The sequence below is a fragment of the Triturus cristatus genome, chromosome 7 (genome assembly GCF_964204655.1).
Source record: "Triturus cristatus chromosome 7, aTriCri1.1, whole genome shotgun sequence".
Lineage (NCBI taxonomy): Eukaryota > Metazoa > Chordata > Amphibia > Caudata > Salamandridae > Triturus > Triturus cristatus.
Window position 1 is genome coordinate 1145965029 of NC_140590.1, and position 19852 is coordinate 1145984880.

Genomic DNA, 19852 nt, shown 5'->3' on the forward strand with positions numbered 1-19852 from the left:
GAAACCCAGATGGGGTGCCACACATTTCATATACCCAGGGTTGATCAGGTTCCCTTTTTTAGAAACTCTTTTTTATTGATTTCAAGACACAACAAAATAGACAGTGTGGTGGTTATGCAGTGATACATCGAAGAGTGAGTGAACAGACACAGGCACAGTGTCCAGATGAATAACAGGCATCAAAGGGAAAAGGCACAGAGACTGCAGAATATGCCATGGTCTACCTTGACCTCAGTTATCCCACCAAGAGCCTGTAACTTTTGAAATATAGCAGGATAGCCCCTTGCAGGGTATATAACCTTCTCATTGTGTACATAGGGGTCCATACTCCTCAATCAGACATGAAAAAGGGTGGCCATTTGAGCTGCCAGTAGTGTGCAATATCCTATATAGCTCAAAGGAATCCCATGCCCACTTGGGACTGTGAACCGCAGGTGTCCTCCCACTCCTCTATACTTCCAAGAAATCCTAATCTAGACGAAAGTCGACCGGGTCTCCAAGGATCCAGGCAAGAGTATTCCTAACCTCTTGACAATAACGCTGGACCACAGACAACTTCATACCATGTGGAAGAAGCCATTCTTCTCAGCTCTACATCTCTCACAGGCTGGGGAGCAATCTCTGCCATTTCCCACAAATTCTCTGGAGTACATTAGATTCTGTGTAGAATTATATTGTATAAGATGTAGACATACAGGGTTCCCACGTTCCTGGGGTGTCATCTTAGCCTCCTTCAATTCCTCCTTTTCCAACTGGCACAGGGTGCACTCCCAACACAACAGTAGGCCCTCTATATGGTTACCAGTGATCAATAGATCTGCAAGGTGCCCTGCTTGCCCAATGAGTCCATCAATATCTTAGCTTCCAGGGGACTAAACTCTGGGAGATTCATCAGGTCTGTATGTTAACATTTCAGGCGTTGCCACTTCTCGAGATATCTAAATAATTGAGATCTTTAAATCTTAAACCTCTTCGAGGTAGTTTCAAAGAACTTTATATGATTGAAGCCCCATATGTTACACAATGGGACAATTCCAACAAGGATCAATACCAGGGAACCCTCCAGCTTGGACGAATGTACTGTTCAGTGCAATGTCCTCCACATGAGGTGGGGCTCAACTCTGTAGGACCCTGTAAGGGGAAAACATGAAAGCAGGGACTGTGACGGTGGTTAGTCTAAATATCGAGTTTTAAATTTCGACCTACAAGTATATCGAGTTGTTAATATCGTAGGTAAAGAATATCGAAGTCAAGAATATCGATGGACAGAATATCGACCCCAAGGTAAGTATTATCGAAGTTAATAATATCGAAGTCATTAATATAGATGTAAGTAATATCGTAATCAAAAATTTCGATGTCAATAATATTGATATTTTATTAGTGTAATGTATTTTAATATGTATTTTATTTGTATGTTAAAGATTATTGTAATGTATTTTAATACATTTAAAAATAAATGTTTAGAGATTAATAATTATTTAAAATATAATTTAGCGTTTTAGTATCAGAGCGGGTTGTGGGTTTATAGGGGAATAGGGTGGGAAGTAATTTAATTATAATTAATTAATTAATATGTATTGTTTAAGTGGTATTTATGATTAATTAATTGTTAATTATTTACTAATTGTAAATTAAATATATTAATCGATTAATTAATTGTTAATTATTAATGTAAATTAATTTTATTAATTGGTTAATTATATAAGTTATAATTAGTTTAATATTAATATTTATTTATTGGTATTGTTAATTAATTAATTGTTAATTACTAATTAATTGGTGATTTAATTTTATTAAGTGATTAATTGATGATTACATTAATTATGTGAATTTTTATGTGTAGTGGGCTGTGGGTTTATAGGGGAATAGGGTGGGATGTAATTAAATTCAAATAATTACTGATAATATTTATTTATTTGTAATTAATAATAATTAATTGTTAATTAATTATTAATTGGTAATTAATTGTTATTAGTACGTTAAATATAGTAAATATAAATAATTTATTCTTTCATGTTATTTGTTGTTATTGCTAATTAATGTATTGTTAATTAATAATTAATTTGTGAATAATTGTAATTTGGTAGTTAATATGTATAAATTAGTAAATAATAAGTATATTAATTATAAAGAATGTATTATTAATTGTAAATAATAGATAAACTGATATTTAAATGTATTGTGTATTTTGTATGTGTAGTGTGTTGTGTGTTAAAGGGGGAATAGTGTGGGATGTAATTTAAAGTTGTTTATATAAATATTTATTTTAAATAATTGGTATTTAATAATAAATATTTTGTAAATTAATTATGAATATGCTATTTTTTTATAACTAATTATTTAATTGGTGATTATGTTTATAGAATCCCTATGCTATCCAGTGCTTTCCCAACTGTTTTACTGTCTGGAGTAGGAATAGTAATTTTTACCCCTACGCTATCCAGCGCTTTTCCTACTGTTGCACTCTCTGGAGTTGGAATAGTAATTTTTACCCCTACGCTATCCAGCGCTTTCCCTACTGTTTCACTTACTGGAGTGGGAATAGTAATTTGTACCCCTACGCTATCCAGCGTTTTCACTACTGTTGCACTCTCTGGAGGGGGAATAGTAATTTTTATCCCTACGCTATCCAACGCTTTCCCCATTGTTGGACTCACTGGAGTGGGAATAGTAATTTTTACTCCTACGCTATCCAACGTTTTCCCTACTATTGCACTCTCTGGAGTTGGAATAGTAATTTTTTTCCCTACGCTATCCAACACTTTCCCTACTGTTGCACTCTCTGGAGTGGGAATAGTAATTTTTACCCTTACGCTATCCAACGCTTTCCCTACTATTGCACTCTCTGGAGTTGGAACAGTAATTTTTACCCCTACGCTATCCAACGCTTTCCCTACTGTTGCACTCTTTGGAGTTGGAATAGTAATTTTTACCCCTACGCGATCCAGCGCTTTCCCTACTGTTTCACTTACTGGAGTGGGAATAGTAATTTGTACCCCTACGCTATCCAGCGTTTTCACTGCTGTTGCACTCTCTGGTGTGGGAATAGTAATTTTTACCCCTATGCTATGCAATGTTTTCCCTACTGTTGCACTCATTGGAGTGGGAATAGTAATTTTTACTCCTAAGCTATCCAGCGTTTTCACTACTGTTGCACTCTCTGGAGTGGGAATAGTAATTTTTACCCCTACGCTATCCAACACTTTCCCTACTGTTGGACTCACTGGAGTGGGAATAGTAATTTTTACCACTATGCTATCCAGTGGTTTCCCTACTGTTGCATTGTCTATAGTTGGAATAGTAATTTTTTTCCCTACGCTATCCAACACTTTCCCTACTGTTGCACTCTCTGGAATGGGAATAGTAATTTTTACCCTTACGCTATACAACGCTTTCCCTACTATTGCACTCTCTGGAGTTGGAATAGTAATTTTTACCCCTACGCTATCCAACGCTTTCCCTACTGTTGCACTCTTTGGAGTTGGAATAGTAATTTTTACCCCTACGCTATCCAACATTTTCCCTACTGTTGCACTCTCTGGAGTGGGAATAGTAATTTTTACCTTTACGCTATCCAACACTTTCCCTACTATTGCACTCTCTGGAGTTGGAATAGTAATTTTAACCCTACGCTATCCAACACTTTCCCTACTGTTGCACTCTTTGGAGTTGGAATAGTAATTTTTACCCCTACGCTATCCAACATTTTCCTTACTGTTGTTTTTGTTGGAGTTGGACTAGTAGTTTTATTGTGTCTGATATTTAATATGTTTTGTATTATTTTTGCTATTGTAATATATCATTAATAATAAAAAATATTCACATTAAAAATATTGATTATTATTTGCTATATGTAATTATTAAATATTTATTAATGTTATTGTTTTATGTGTATAGATGTATTGGTAATTTTTAAAAACATTTAATAATTTATACGTTACAGAAATGATTATTAAAATTAATTATTAAGTAAGTATATATATTATATATTATAGGTATATGTTTAATTAAAGTTTTATTAAATTATATATATTAATTATACATTTTAAATATTATACAATATATTTAATTATGTTTATTTAATTTCTAAGTATAATTTGGTTTATTTTACATATATTTTTAAAGTAAAAGAAAAACGATATTTTTAATAACGATATTTTTGACATCGATATTTAATTTTCGATATTTTTGTACTTACCATGTTGTAGATAGGATGTCGATATTCTTGACATCGATATTTTTGTTGCGATATATTTGTAGGTCGATTTTCTGTCTGTCGAAATTATGTCATACAACCGACTGTGACACCACACAAATATCCCAACAGGACTGAGCACTCAAACAGACCTAATTCCATACAGATGATAGGCTTGTCTTTTCAACTGCAAAACTAGTCAGCTATTTTTATTTTACTTTATTTATCGGGTTTTGTATAGCGCAAACGAGTGGTTCAAGAGTACAGGTGCATGCCTGCCATACTGAGTCCACTATTGAAGGCTACTGAATGCCATGTGCATGAGCTCAAACTTGAAAGGGGAGGGCAGGGAAACAGGAACTGTGAAACTAGGCAAATATCCCAACAGACCCGATCACTCGAAAAGATCTAATTCCTGTGGATGGCAGGCTCATCTCTGGAACCACATAACCAGTCATTAACTATGATTGACCGAGTAGCCCAGGAGTACAGCTGCACATCCGCCACTTGGGTGGCAATTACGATCCGGCAAAAAAATTCCCCGTACGACTCGTATCCGGTCTTTTTACCGTACGAATCGTACAAGTGCCGTACAAACTGCCAATCACGATTCGCATGGTAAAAAGTCCATACGAACCGCATTGGGAATTATTCCCCACATGTCCTCGGGTCGGAAAATGTGTCCGACACGTCCTCGGACGATTTACCGTACAAATGTGAAAAGTGAAGTCCGACCGCGGAATCACGATCCATCCCGTGCGTCCGATGTTACAACCGTATGGAAAAAACACCGTCCGCACCGAACACCCATAGGAACCATGGAGACATGTGCCCGCATACGCTCCGTACCCGCCCCCAGCCCCCGTACGTACACGCCGACCCCCCCCAGCCCCCGTACGTACACGCCGACCCCCCCCAGCCCCCGTACGTACGCGCCGACCCCCCCCAGCCCCCGTACGTACGTGTCGAACCCCCCCGTGTATGTGTACACCCGTGTATGTGTCGTACCCCCCGTGTATGTACACCCGTGTACGTGTCGTACCCCCGTGTATGTACACCCGTGTACGTTCGAGTCGTACCCCCACCCGTGTATGTACACCCGTGTACGTGTCGTACCCCCTGTGTATGTACACCCGTGTACGTGTCGTACCCCCCGTGTATGTACACCCGTGTACATGTCGTACCCCCGTGTATGTACACCCATGTACGTTCGAGTCGTACCCCCACCCGTGTATGTACGGTGCGTACCCCCAGCGCGTAGCGGGGGGTACGACACGTACACGGGTGTACATACACGGGGGGTACGACACGTACACGGGTGTACATAGACAGGGGGTACAACACGTACACGGGTGTACATACACGGGGGGTACGACACGTACACGGGTGTACATACACGGGTGGGGGTACGACTCGAACGTACACGGGTGTACATACACGGGGGTACAACACGTACACGGGTGTACATACACGGGTGGGGGTACGACTCGAACGTACACGGGTGTACATACACGGGGGGTACGACACGTACACGGGTGTACATACATGGGTGGGGGTACGACACATACACGGGTGTACATACACGGGTGGGGGTACGACTCGAACGTACACGGGTGTACATACACGGGGGTACGACACGTACACGGGTGTACATACACGGGTGGGGGTACGACTCGAACGTACATGGGTGTACATACACGGGGGTACGACTCGAACGTACATGGGTGTACATACACGGGGGGTACGACACGTACACGGGTGTACATACACGGGGGGTACGACTCGAACACGGGTGTATACATACACGGGGGGGTCGGCGTGTACGTACGGGGGCTGGGGGGGTCGGCGCGTACATACGGGGGCTGGGGGGGTTGGCGCGTACATACGGGGCGGGGGGGGTCGGCGCGTACATACGGGGCGGGGGGAGGTCGGCGCGTACATACGGGGCGGGTGGGGGGGGGGTACGGCGTGTACCGGGCCACCTACTCTGGTTGTTTCGCGCCATACTTCGCTTTTCCGGCACTTTTTGGGTGCCGTGAAAATATCAAAGACACTGAAAATCCTGAGGTCTGAAATAACAAAGAAGAAAGGTGGTGTGTGAAATGAGGAACAGAAGCCTAATGTACGTGGTGAAAGGGCAAACCCTTAGAGACGTGGTCATTCACTCACCCCGGGTAACAAACCCCATCACATGGGATTTTCATCCCAAAGAAAAATCTCAAACTCTCAGGGGGCCATAGGCCCCTCTACGAGAGGTAAGAGCTTTACGATGTTTTGTGTTTTGCACTGAAAGGTGGACTAAATACACAAATGAACTGGGTGTGAGTGGGGGGTGCAGTGCTGATGAAATAATAGTGCAATAGGAGTGTGTTAAAACTAGTTACGGGACGGCCAGGAGGAATCTCTTGGACACCGCCGTACCGATGCTAGATTAAAAGGAGTGAACGCCCCACTAATTCAATGTAATCAATGGAGCAATGTATAAGATAATGGTCAACATGTTTCAGCCGTGGCGCCTAACTAGGCTCGGCTTTCATCAGGACCTGGTAAGCTACTGCAGAAATGAACAAATAGCGTATCAAAGGATATAGAGGGCACCCTCAAGTTGCTTGTAGGGTGTGCGTCTCCTCAATGATTCATACATCACCTAGACAAAAAAGACTCAGTGTAAATATGTTGGTCACAATTGCTCAGTAGTAACAGGTGTGAATATATAAACTAAAAGCAAGCTCCACTCACCCGTGTAAACTGGGTGGAAAATGGACCTCCACCTGGCAACCGCTCAGGAAGGAACACCGCTCTGAAAAAAAGGTGTAAGACTGCTGAAGAATGGGGAGCTTACATGTCATGAGCGCGTGTGAAAAAATGTGAGTAGGTAATCTAACAACGAGGGATACTGACAAAAACAGCGTGTGCACAGAATGCTGATAAATGCAATGATCATCGATAGCCAACAGGGTAGACCGGTGGGGAAAACGTGACCTGTCCTGTTGAATCGATCTGAGTAGTAAGAAATTAAAAATGTCTGTACATTTGAAATCAAATGTCAAAATATGTGCCCAAACATATCGCTAGAAGGTGGGGGGTTGGTTGCCTTCATAAAAATGTAAAAAGAAATGAAAAGCGGGACAGTGTGTGCCCAGCGTCAGAAATCCTACCTCTCCGTCGGGGAACCGGGCTGGAATGAGCCTGCAGCCGGAGGTCCCGCGGGGTTGGACTGAGACGGATTAAGAAAAGATGTGTCAGCACTAATGGGCCAATCAGGGGGCAGGTTGCTCATCCTGTGAGGACGGAGAACCAATAGGGAGTGCTGAGCCAGCCGTGTGGCTGTAACCAAGGAAACTGGTATGCAGCTGACGGGTTACGGGTTCCGCTGTCAAAAAATCCAAGGAATGCGCGCCACGGTAAATTAGGGAAAAAGGTGGTAGCGCTTCTTAACACGGTGTGTGGATGGAAAGAAGGAATCTCGGAATAAGGGGCGAGACAATGCCTGGAAGGCGCATGGAGAAACATCCTGGGCAATTTCAAATTAAACACATGTTGAGTGATCCGAGCGGAGACGCACTGGTTAAAACGGCGCTAGCTCTCAAAACGTGGATCGCTCAGTGGGTGTTGGTAGCTGAAATGGGTGTGAACTGATGTGAAGACATCGGTTCTTGCAGCGCGGTCGAAGCTAGTAGAGAGTGCACTAGGTTCGCCGGAAAGTGGATGACAAGTGAAATATAAATTAAAAGCTGCCGATCAGTAGGGCAAGACAGAAGGAAACTGTCAAAATAGAGAGCAAGTACAATCGGTGGTTGGCCATTAGCCTGGAGAAGTGCGTGCCAGTTACAGAGGACTTGCTTAGAGACTGTAACGAATGTATACAGTAACAAAGAGTTAATCAGTATACTTAATGTGAGATGCCCATGAACACGGTGTGAAACATGGGTCAAATGGTGAGCTCAAGCCATAGTATGTTACAAGGATAACCAAGGAATATCGTCGTTCAGTCCTTGAACGTGTGTCTTCAGTTTATACACCCACCTTTGCTCGCGTTTAAATAGAAAAGAAGAGCTATCTGTAAGATGTGGTGGTATGTAGGGTTTGTCAAGGACTGTCCAGTGTAGGTCATTAGGAGCATGATTGACCTCTAGGAAGTGGTTGGTGAGTTTGGTAGAGGAACGACCACACCGTATCGTGCTTTTGTGTTCCAAAATACGAGTTTTGATACGACGGGTGGTCATTCCAATGTATCTCAGCCCGCATGGGCAGGTTATCAGATAGATCAAATTTGAGCTGTTGCAATTACTGTGGCTTCTAAGAGTCCACGGTCTACCAGTGCCAATGTCAATTTCTTTGGTCACAGAGGTGTGGCTGCATGCCGCACAAGAACCACATGGATAGTGGCCCACTACTGGAGGGAGACCCTACAGCGTTTGTTGGGTGCATGTTTGGTTAGTTCGTGGGCGAGTGTGTACCAACTGGTCTCTGATGTTGCTGCTGCGTTTGAACGCAAAGAGGGGTCTAGGCAGCCCTACATCGCCTATGTTCAGAATCTTCCAGTTGGATAAACTCAAAAAAATCATTTTATCCAACTGGAAGATTCTGAACATAGGCGATGTAGGGCTGCCTAGACCCCTCTTTGCGTTCAAACGCAGCAGCAACATCAGAGACCAGTTGGTACACACTCGCCCACGAACTAACCAAACATGCACCCAACAAACGCTGTGGGGTCTCCCTCCAGTAGTGGGCCACTATCCATGTGGTTCTTGTGCGGCATGCAGCCACACCTCTGTGACCAAAGAAATTGACATTGGCACTGGTAGACCGTGGACTCTTAGAAGCCACAGTAATTGCAACAGCTCAAATTTGATCTATCTGATAACCTGCCCATGCGGGCTGAGATACATTGGAATGACCACCCGTCGTATCAAAACTCGTATTTTGGAACACAAAAGCACGATACGGTGTGGTCGTTCCTCTACCAAACTCACCAACCACTTCCTAGAGGTCAATCATGCTCCTAATGACCTACACTGGACAGTCCTTGACAAACCCTACATACCACCACATCTTACAGATAGCTCTTCTTTTCTATTTAAACGCGAGCAAAGGTGGGTGTATAAACTGAAGACACACGTTCAAGGACTGAACGACGATATTCCTTGGTTATCCTTGTAACATACTATGGCTTGAGCTCACCATTTGACCCATGTTTCACACCGTGTTCATGGGCATCTCACATTAAGTATACTGATTAACTCTTTGTTACTGTATACATTCGTTACAGTCTCTAAGCAAGTCCTCTGTAACTGGCACGCACTTCTCCAGGCTAATGGCCAACCACCGATTGTACTTGCTCTCTATTTTGACAGTTTCCTTCTGCCTTGCCCTACTGATCGGCAGCTTTTAATTTATATTTCACTTGTCATCCACTTTCCGGCGAACCTAGTGCACTCTCTACTAGCTTCGACCGCGCTGCAAGAACCGATGTCTTCACATCAGTTCACACCCATTTCAGCTACCAACACCCACTGAGCGATCCACGTTTTGAGAGCTAGCGCCGTTTTAACCAGTGCGTCTCCGCTCGGATCACTCAACATGTGTTTAATTTGAAATTGCCCAGGATGTTTCTCCATGCGCCTTCCAGGCATTGTCTCGCCCCTTATTCCGAGATTCCTTCTTTCCATCCACACACCGTGTTAAGAAGCGCTACCACCTTTTTCCCTAATTTACCGTGGCGCGCATTCCTTGGATTTTTTGACAGCGGAACCCGTAACCCGTCAGCTGCATACCAGTTTCCTTGGTTACAGCCACACGGCTGGCTCAGCACTCCCTATTGGTTCTCCGTCCTCACAGGATGAGCAACCTGCCCCCTGATTGGCCCATTAGTGCTGACACATCTTTTCTTAATCCGTCTCCGTCCAACCCCGCGGGACCTCCGGCTGCAGGCTCATTCCAGCCCGGTTCCCCGACGGAGAGGTAGGATTTCTGACGCTGGGCACACACTGTCCCGCTTTTCATTTCTTTTTACATTTTTATGAAGGCAACCAACCCCCCACCTTCTAGCGATATGTTTGGGCACATATTTTGACATTTGATTTCAAATGTACAGACATTTTTAATTTCTTACTACTCAGATCGATTCAACAGGACAGGTCACGTTTTCCCCACCGGTCTACCCTGTTGGCTATCGATGATCATTGCATTTATCAGCATTCTGTGCACACGCTGTTTTTGTCAGTATCCCTCGTTGTTAGATTACCTACTCACATTTTTTCACACGCGCTCATGACATGTAAGCTCCCCATTCTTCAGCAGTCTTACACCTTTTTTTCAGAGCGGTGTTCCTTCCTGAGCGGTTGCCAGGTGGAGGTCCATTTTCCACCCAGTTTACACGGGTGAGTGGAGCTTGCTTTTAGTTTATATATTCACACCTGTTACTACTGAGCAATTGTGACCAACATATTTACACTGAGTCTTTTTTGTCTAGGTGATGTATGAATCATTGAGAAGACGCACACCCTACAAGCAACTTGAGGGTGCCCTCTATATCCTTTGATACGCTATTTGTTCATTTCTGCAGTAGCTTACCAGGTCCTGATGAAAGCCGAGCCTAGTTAGGCGCCATGGCTGAAACATGTTGACCATTATCTTATACATTGCTCCATTGATTACATTGAATTAGTGGGGCGTTCACTCCTTTTAATCTAGCATCGGTACGGCGGTGTCCAAGAGATTCCTCCTGGCCGTCCCGTAACTAGTTTTAACACACTCCTATTGCACTATTATTTCATCAGCACTGCACCCCCCACTCACACCCAGTTCATTTGTGTATTTAGTCCACCTTTCAGTGCAAAACACAAAACATCGTAAAGCTCTTACCTCTCGTAGAGGGGCCTATGGCCCCCTGAGAGTTTTAGATTTTTCTTTGGGATGAAAATCCCATGTGATGGGGTTTGTTACCCGGGGTGAGTGAATGACCACGTCTCTAAGGGTTTGCCCTTTCACCACGTAAATTAGGCTTCTGTTCCTCATTTCACACACCACCTTTCTTCTTTGTTATTTCAGACCTCAGGATTTTCAGTGTCTTTAGTACTTTGTTGGGGGATTCAATCCTGTGCGGTCTTTAAACATGTTCCCTCTGACCCCCCGGTATCTAACCGTTTTGTGACTAGATTTCATGTACAGCTTTTTGGCTGTGGGTCTTTTATACGACACATAGTTAGTGCCTTAACTGTTTTGCAAAACAAGTCTTTTTTGCAGGTTGATTTCTTCTTCCGGTGTGCACAGTTTGCACACATTTTTATCTGTACCTTCTTGTGAGTTTTTTCCTTCTGATTCCTTGGTTGAGACTGACTTTACCTTGTTTGCACTAAATAGCTTTTCTTATAATCATGGCAGAACGCCTTGGTTTAACCTTTGACGATACCATAGCTCAAGCCATTTTGGATACACCAAGCATCATGGATACCTTTCAAGGCCCCTCCATTAGCGCTGAGGTTGATTGGACTAAGATTTTAACTTTAAAAAAATCACACTCCCGAGTGTACATCCACGGAGCAATCATGACCGAATATTTGAGAGCCAATTGCGCCCCTACAGGACTCATTGTGACAAATGCTCCCAGATTGTTCCTTGATGACAGAACTTTTCTCAATGATTGGTCCCTAATAGCTTGGAAGTGTACCAGAGATTGGCTAATCCTTATCATAAGCACTGCCAAACGAGTGGCCGATGCCGTGTTAATTGAGATCCAGGCCTTGGAATCTCAAATTAAAGTGACACTCACTGGCGCACTTTTCAAGAAACAACAAGAGGAATCTAACAAACACAACAAAGAATTCAAGGACTCGGTTCTGATGACCAAGATTACCAAATTCAAAAAAGATTTGGCACGTTTTTCACTAGAGAAAGTGTACCCATACACTAGTGCTGACTACGTGGCTCCTCAACTCAATCGCCAGGGCCGCAGGTATGGGTCCGACTACTCTACATCAGGCAGTGATGACTGGTCAAGTGGGTCAGACACTGCCTCGGGTGAAGATTCCTCGCTAAGAGGAAACAAAAGGAGAGGTAGAGGCAATAGGAGAAACCTGAGAGGCGCAAATAACCCTATGTATCCTACTCAATGGTGGCCCCCTGCCGCTTACAACTATCCCCCCTTTCCTCCGTTTGGACAACCACCCCCCCCCCTTGGACAACCTTGTCCCTATCCCCCTCCTCCACAGATGTATACCAATCAGCCTTTTTTAGGGTTTGGCCGAGGAAGGTCAAGGGGAAGGAGACGGAACCAAGTCCATTGGTCAGATCAACAACAAGGAACTCCATCATCGAGCTCGAGGGACACTCCAGCAGTCCCGAGCACGAACACAACCTAGTCATCAATCTATCCAGCAGAGTTCTCACACAGGATGAAAAGTCCCTCCTGAATAAAGGACTAGGATTTGTTCCTTCCTTTAAAGGAGATATGTTCTCCATAAATCAGGAACTCGCTAATTTCTCAGAAAGATTCGCTTGAATTTCTTTTTTCGTGCTGAACCCAGTACCTCTTTTGATGACCATGACTTGAATACGGGCTTACGCAATAAATCCACCTTTAATCCCTTGCCTAGTCAAGTCCCTCCACAGGTACTCACGTTTGAAAAGGCAGTGACCTCACAGATATCCTCCTCATGTGTCTCTGAAAACCGCCAGTACCAAAACCTTACCAAATCAGAGCGCCTAGCTTTGCGCTCCCTTACCTCAGATGACTCCATAATGATCAAGCCAGCTGACAAGGGTGGTGCCACCGTTATCATGGACACCACCGCTTATCGCTCTGAATGCTTGAGACAGCTGGGCAATACCAACTTCTATCAACCTCTTGCTCAAGATCCCACTACACGCTTACTCAAGACCATTCAGATCCTAGCGAATGAAGCCAGCACCAATGGTTGGATCACTTCTAATGAAGCCCAATATCTGGTTAACACTACTTCCATTGTACCTTATTTCTACATTCTACCCAAGGTACATAAGAATGTGAATCCTCCTCCTGGCCGCCCCATAATTTCAGGGCTAGGATCCCTACTGGAACCACTGTCGGCATTTGCTGACCACTTCCTACGCCCTTTTGTGGCCAAAATTCCGACGTACCTCAAGGACACTAAGGATATCCTGATCCTACTCGAAGACTTGTCTTTTGATTGTGCCACAGAATTCTTGGTCTCATTTGATGTAGAGTCATTGTACACATGCATCCCGCAGGATGAGACTTTAGATGTCATCGAATCTCTCCTGCTGGCCAATCCACCTGACTCCATCACTCCTGTCTCATTCATCATGTCATGTGCGAAGCTCGCCATGAAAGAAAACTTTTTTCAATTCGAGGAGCAGTTGTTTTTGCAAGTGTCAGGCACTTCAATGGGGAGCATTTTTGCTCCCAGCCTGGCAAATTTGTATGTTCATGTTTTTGAGGAACAACATGTGCTTAGTACCAACAATCCATACAGAAATCAAATCAGGATATGGAAAAGGTACATAGACGACGTGTTCGTACTCTGGCAGGGACCTCTTTCCTCACTTTTGGCCTTTAAGAACTGGCTCAATAACTGTGACCCCTTTTTGAATTTCACCTGTGAGTACTCTAAGACTCAGCTACCATTCCTTGACATTCTGATAACCCCGTCTGATGGTCGCTTGTGTACTGAGCTATACAAGAAACCCATGGCGGTGAACGCTCTTTTGAAGTATGATAGCTTTCACCCACGGGCTTTGCGAGACAATCTGCCCTTTGGCCAGTTCCTGCGCCTCAAAAGGAACTGTTCCTCCACTGACAAGTACAAAGAACATGCTAGTAATCTATCCAGACAATTACTGGCCAGAGACTATCCCAAACATTTGATCCGCAGAGCGTCCAAACGTGCCGCAAATAACAATCGGGAGGCTCTTCTGGCACCTAAGGTCCCCAAGACATCTGAGAACAGACTTACTTGCGTGCACACCTATTGTCAATTTTCCAACCAACTCAAAAAAATCATTTTATCCAACTGGAAGATTCTGAACATAGGCGATGTAGGGCTGCCTAGACCCCTCTTTGCGTTCAAACGCAGCAGCAACATCAGAGACCAGTTGGTACACACTCGCCCACGAACTAACCAAACATGCACCCAACAAACGCTGTGGGGTCTCCCTCCAGTAGTGGGCCACTATCCATGTGGTTCTTGTGCGGCATGCAGCCACACCTCTGTGACCAAAGAAATTGACATTGGCACTGGTAGACCGTGGACTCTTAGAAGCCACAGTAATTGCAACAGCTCAAATTTGATCTATCTGATAACCTGCCCATGCGGGCTGAGATACATTGGAATGACCACCCGTCGTATCAAAACTCGTATTTTGGAACACAAAAGCACGATACGGTGTGGTCGTTCCTCTACCAAACTCACCAACCACTTCCTAGAGGTCAATCATGCTCCTAATGACCTACACTGGACAGTCCTTGACAAACCCTACATACCACCACATCTTACAGATAGCTCTTCTTTTCTATTTAAACGCGAGCAAAGGTGGGTGTATAAACTGAAGACACACGTTCAAGGACTGAACGACGATATTCCTTGGTTATCCTTGTAACATACTATGGCTTGAGCTCACCATTTGACCCATGTTTCACACCGTGTTCATGGGCATCTCACATTAAGTATACTGATTAACTCTTTGTTACTGTATACATTCGTTACAGTCTCTAAGCAAGTCCTCTGTAACTGGCACGCACTTCTCCAGGCTAATGGCCAACCACCGATTGTACTTGCTCTCTATTTTGACAGTTTCCTTCTGTCTTGCCCTACTGATCGGCAGCTTTTAATTTATATTTCACTTGTCATCCACTTTCCGGCGAACCTAGTGCACTCTCTACTAGCTTCGACCGCGCTGCAAGAACCGATGTCTTCACATCAGTTCACACCCATTTCAGCTACCAACACCCACTGAGCGATCCACGTTTTGAGAGCTAGCGCCGTTTTAACCAGTGCGTCTCCGCTCGGATCACTCAACATGTGTTTAATTTGAAATTGCCCAGGATGTTTCTCCATGCGCCTTCCAGGCATTGTCTCGCCCCTTATTCCGAGATTCCTTCTTTCCATCCACACACCGTGTTAAGAAGCGCTACCACCTTTTTCCCTAATTTACCGTGGCGCGCATTCCTTGGATTTTTTGACAGCGGAACCCGTAACCCGTCAGCTGCATACCAGTTTCCTTGGTTACAGCCACACGGCTGGCTCAGCACTCCCTATTGGTTCTCCGTCCTCACAGGATGAGCAACCTGCCCCCTGATTGGCCCATTAGTGCTGACACATCTTTTCTTAATCCGTCTCCGTCCAACCCCGCGGGACCTCCGGCTGCAGGCTCATTCCAGCCCGGTTCCCCGACGGAGAGGTAGGATTTCTGACGCTGGGCACACACTGTCCCGCTTTTCATTTCTTTTTACATTTTTATGAAGGCAACCAACCCCCCACCTTCTAGCGATATGTTTGGGCACATATTTTGACATTTGATTTCAAATGTACAGACATTTTTAATTTCTTACTACTCAGATCGATTCAACAGGACAGGTCACGTTTTCCCCACCGGTCTACCCTGTTGGCTATCGATGATCATTGCATTTATCAGCATTCTGTGCACACGCTGTTTTTGTCAGTATCCCTCGTTGTTAGATTACCTACTCACATTTTTTCACACGCGCTCATGACATGTAAGCTCCCCATTCTTCAGCAGTCTTACACCTTTTTTTCAGAGCGGTGTTCCTTCCTGAGCGGTTGCCAGGTGGAGGTCCATTTTCCACCCAGTTTACACGGGTGAGTGGAGCTTGCTTTTAGTTTATATATTCACACCTGTTACTACTGAGCAATTGTGACCAACATATTTACACTGAGTCTTTTTTGTCTAGGTGATGTATGAATCATTGAGGAGACGCACACCCTACAAGCAACTTGAGGGTGCCCTCTATATCCTTTGATACGCTATTTGTTCATTTCTGCAGTAGCTTACCAGGTCCTGATGAAAGCCGAGCCTAGTTAGGCGCCACGGCTGAAACATGTTGACCATTATCTTATACATTGATTACATTGAATTAGTGGGGCGTTCACTCCTTTTAATCTAGCATCGGTACGGCGGTGTCCAAGAGATTCCTCCTGGCCGTCCCGTAACTAGTTTTAACACACTCCTTTTGCACTATTATTTCATCAGCACTGCACCCCCCACTCACACCCAGTTCATTTGTGTATTTAGTCCACCTTTCAGTGCAAAACACAAAACATCGTAAAGCTCTTACCTCTCGTAGAGGGGCCTATGGCCCCCTGAGAGTTTGAGATTTTTCTTTGGGATGAAAATCCCATGTGATGGGGTTTGTTACCCGGGGTGAGTGAATGACCACGTCTCTAAGGGTTTGTCCTTTCACCACGTACATTAGGCTTCTGTTCCTCATTTCACACACCACCTTTCTTCTTTGTTATTTCAGACCTCAGGATTTTCAGTGTCTTTAGTACTTTGTTGGGGGATTCAATCCTGTGCGGTCTTTAAACATGTTCCCTCTGACCCCCCGGTATCTAACCGTTTTGTGACTAGAGCCGTGAAAATATCGCCATCCGGACTGCTGTCGGTTCGAATCGTACTTCCTGGGTCGTGAAACGCTGCCTGAAAGCGTCCCGACATCACGTCGCTGCATTCCCGGATCACATTCGTACGTATATTTTCGTCGGTCGGTGTTTTTTATGATTCGTACAGAAATGGTGTTTCCGTGCGAATCGTAATTCCATGTTTGTAAAGTTTTCCGACCGGGTACGAGTCGGACGGAGAAAACTCTCCGACCGACGGTTCGTACCCGGTTTTTACCGGATCGTAATCGGCACCTTAGTCTGATATCATAAGCTGACTGTATTTGTTCATCCCACTGAATATCAGGAAGCTTACCCATCCACTAGAAAGACTGAGACTGACACGGCACTGTGCCTGAAAATTGCATTGGAATCTTGGAAGTATAGTATCTAAACCTCCAGGTTTTAATAGATGATTGGGATGGCCAACAGGTCGCCCTCTATCCACCTTGACCAGGAACAATGACCTACTTTTCCCAATCAACTACTATGCCAGAGACTTCCCCATATACCTCCACAACCTCTATCACTTTCCGCCATGTACGTCATGGGTAACGGAGAAAGAAAAGCATGTCAATGGCACAGAGTGACACCTGATTCTCACCACCGCCCTCTCACCTAAAAGCACCTGCTGCCGTGTTCCTTGCCTCCAGCCATGTTCAGGTAACAATAAAAATGTCAAGATATCACCGGTGATTAATGTTCTTCCTGGAGAGAGATCGAAGTTTCGTCTAGTTGAGGTTTTGACTGTTTATAAAATAGCACAGACGATTACTATGCCTGCTACAAAGAACGTATACAATGCAGATCACAAAGTGCATACAATGTAAATAGGTCAGTGGGGTACTGCTTTTGTAAGAGACCTCCTTTTGTTACTTGCAGTTTATCAGTTAAAATCCTAATACAGGACAGTGAATTATTAACTGCCATCAAAGAACTGCATGCACACTGCAAAGTATAGATTAGAGCATAGATTAATGTTGCAAAAAGGGTTCATTTGAGTAGAAATCAATTCTTGTTAGAGAGAACCACTCACTATGGTGTTGCGTTTTCAATTCTGAGTTTGTGCTTCTCCAGACCAATCACTCTTAAACTATACTCTCTACCAGCATGGATGACATGTCACTCCTACACCTTGCAGTCCTCTGGCTAATGAATCATTTCCTATATGGTGATTTACACACTTATGATTGATTGTCTCTGTGTAATGTGTGTGATGCAAAGTGCTCTGACACCCTACACTGGTATGAGTGGTGCTATATAACTAATTAAATACATCTGAAAGAGAGTGATTATGGAGAATTGAGGGCCGCTGTTAAAAGGTGGTGCAGAGGTAATTCATGGTGGAGGTGGTCACCACCTCCACCATCGATGGGGGAACGCCAACAAACATCGCCGTGCCTGGCGCCACCAGCGCAAAAGCCGGCCCTGGCCAAGCCCTCACAACATCTAAATTAGTCTATTGCAATTCATTACTTGTGGGTTTTCCTAAACATCTGGTACATATGGTAAAAATAGTGCAAAACGCTGCTGCCCCAGCTATTTTGGGATTAAAAAGAAGCACGCTTATCTCTACCCACCGCTGGCAGCTACAGTGGCTGCCCATTTCTCAAAGAAGCTTTTATAAGGCTCTCTGCCTTGGCCACAAATAACTATACCATACTGTAACCGGCTCATACACGTCAGCCATGTTTTCATGGTATTCTTCATCTCACCTTTATTACCCAAATTACAATTTCTGGTCAGCGTACTGAAATATAAAAGAGCCAGACAAGGAGGATGCTTGCTGCTAGTCCTAATGGCCAAAGCATGGAATGTCTTGACTACTTTCGTCAGTGCCGAATAAGACATTAACATTCTAGAAAGATGTTAAAATCTTACCTGTTCAACTAATAACTGATCTTCTGCTTGTCTTTTTCTTTTTTTGGGATGAGTGGCTTGAGTAGAGCCGGGACACCTCTTTTTGAAGGTATATGTGCGCTGAACAAATGATTAATTAATTCATTCATTCATTAGAGTAAGGGGGAATTAGTGGGCCAGTCATGACATACTGCATGGATTCACCAGACAGAGCCGCAGGCAGTCTCCCCAGTGGATTGCAAGTAACAAATAGCTAGGGCTTCCCTACTATATTGAGCTACCACCAACCATTAGTAGTGTCACGCCATGGTCATGGGAACAGTTGTTGCCCATTTTAAAAGGAGAACCACTTTAGCTGGACCTCAACCACCCAACAAAGCTTAGGACTCTGTTGGAGTGAAACACATCATGTAAACAACTTGTTTAAGGCATTAGTGATACAAGTCCCCTGAAAAGAGAAGCATACTTTCAGGGTCTGTGGCAATGGCCATCAGAGGAGAAGTTTGCCAATTATCTGCACCAAGGGACTTTGATGTATATGCCCAAAATGATGGGAAGATTAATAGGTGGCCCATGGTTCCCCAAACTAACTCTCAGTGTCTGCAAGAATATCCAGATTAAATCAGGAAATGATGTTTTATATTCAATGAACAACAAGATTAACTATCATACAATTGGAGCATGCCTTGTTGAAGTTAATAACGCCACATAATTTGAATCTTTTTTGTCCTGCTTGCTGATGCTAGAGAGGAATCATTCGGCTAAAGAGGAGTCATAGGTGTCCAAATGTACAGATCCTTAAACCAAGAAACTAATATAGTGAAGATAGGGAATAGTTCTCATGTCACTGAGAATCCAACGAAAGTTCATATTCATCAAATTCACAAAATAAAAGAAAACGGTGCCCGACTGGAAAGGGAAGGGTAAGTGCAGCGTAGTGTGAAAGTGAAGGTAAGTGTACATATCAGATTTGGAATTTGATTTCCTCAACCAGAGACAACCACGGCTTTTGACAATTTATACCTTACCCAAGGTTCACAAGAGTTTACAACATCCTCCGGGACGACCGATAGTCTCAGGCTGCAGTCTCCTACTGCAACCTCTTTGTAAATATATCAATTTATTTTTAAAACCCATCGCGGAAGCAACCGGCACTTATCTAAGGGACACCATGCAA